Here is a 1860-nt window from a genome sequence, read left to right on the forward strand (position 1 = left end):
CCAAATTGGCTCGTTTGAGCTAATCTTTTGTTGACAAAAAAAAAAATTTATGTAAATGATATTTTAGTTTCTAAGTGTATGTATTTATATAATTACTATTTAGTATTTTTCATAAATTTATGTATAAGATTAAGTTTGAGACAAAATATTTCATTTATAATGGGCTATATTTTGATTCCAAAAAATATTGGGTTTGGGCCCGATAAGGCCTTCTGTTTATTTTTTATTTTTCTGTTTACTAAAACAGTGAAAGAATAAAATTTGTTTTATTTCGGAAATGTAAAAATAGAAAGAACAAACAACAACATCCTCTTTTTTTCGATTGTCTTAACTCATCTCTCTCTATCTTCTTCCTCTGTCGATTCATCTTCAGTTGATACTAAAATTTCTCTTAATCTCAATTTCCGTCATGTAACTCTCCATGGATCTGTTATAGCAACCTGATGAAAAAGCGAAAAAACGAAAAAGAAAAGATGCTTTCGGGATACTTATGATGGAGATGCACATGCAAAGATTGGGTTCAGCCGGAGAATTTTTGATTTTGTTAATTCCTTCTACAAATCGATCATGTGGGTAAGCTGATTTTAAAATCTTTCTTAATTATGTTTAATTACACGATGTGCAGCATCTAACAGCTGTACAATTCGACCCCAATCTATTTTTGTTCATACTCTCCAATTCTAGTTGGTTAATTTAGAGGCTTTGTTATATTATAGATGATAAATTTGATTCTAATTTCCACTGTTATTAACAAATTGCTGATATTTTGTTGTTTATTTCATGGATTTAGAGAAAACCGCTTTGTGATATCACAATCATACGAACGGTACCTTTTCTCGTATTCAAGATAATCTGTAGCAATATACAAAGTTAATTGCAAGGACTTAATATCTTTGTTTCGAATCCAGGGAGGTTATTGACTGTAACATAGATTAATAACAAAAAGATAAGTACATTGGACATTGGTTAATTTATAATAGCTATAAGTTATTACTTATGTGAATTGAAATGCTGACTACGGTTGTTGTATGTTTGTAGGTTAGCTGCTAAACATCAAGTAATTACACTTTACAAAAGGATGAGAAGATTCATCATGAATGACAGAACTCATATCTAAAGTTAGTTTTAAAAGGTATGTTTTCTGGAACCCCAACTGATTCAATCTAATGTCGTCTGGTTGTCTATGTAATATGTAATTACTATTTATTGTGTGTGTTTATAATGATAGATAACTATGAATAAGTTAATTATATTAAAATTTTATTCAAGATGGATAAGTAAAAACAAAAACATTGACATCCTGAAACAATTAGAAGCAGCATACTAACAAAGGTATCTTTGTTTCGAATCCAGGGGGTTACTGATTGCAAAAGAGATAAATAACAATCAGATAAGTACTTTGGAAATTGGTTAATTTACAATAGCTATAAGTTATTGCTTATGTGAATTGAAATGCTGACTACAGTTGTTGTATTCTAGTAGGTTAGCTGCTAAATATCAAGTAATTACAATTTACAAAAGGGTGAGAAGATTCATAATGATTGATAGAACTCATATATAAAAGGTATGTTTTCTGGAACCCCAACTTATTCAATCTAATGTGGTTTGGTTGTCCATCTAATGTGTAACTACTATCTATGATGTGTGTTTATAATGATAGAGAACTTTGAATAAGTAAAAACAAAAACATTGACATCGTAAAACATTTAGAAGCAGCATACCTTCTTCCTTTCAAACTTGATTAATTCCTCGTTCCATGAAAAATATTGAGAAATTTCCTTGAAAGTAAGATGTCTAGCCTCCAGAGCCGTCCCTAAGTTAATAAAGGCCACAATCAAATTAAAATAAAAGGGCTGTTTT

The 1860-nt window shown here is 29.8% G+C and overlaps 1 long non-coding RNA gene across 1 annotated transcript; it reads left to right on the forward strand.

Annotated features, from left to right (window-relative positions):
- Positions 1-301: 301 nt before the first annotated feature.
- LOC104774243 lies at positions 302-1853 on the forward strand. Its single transcript, XR_765280.1, has 4 exons — positions 302-573; positions 791-826; positions 909-1132; positions 1354-1853. It is a non-coding gene; the product is annotated as an uncharacterized LOC104774243 (long non-coding RNA).
- The last annotated feature ends 7 nt before the right edge of the window (positions 1854-1860 follow it).

Source organism: Camelina sativa, unplaced genomic scaffold (genome assembly GCF_000633955.1).
Source record: "Camelina sativa cultivar DH55 unplaced genomic scaffold, Cs unpScaffold02143, whole genome shotgun sequence".
Classification (NCBI taxonomy): Eukaryota; Viridiplantae; Streptophyta; class Magnoliopsida; order Brassicales; family Brassicaceae; genus Camelina; species Camelina sativa.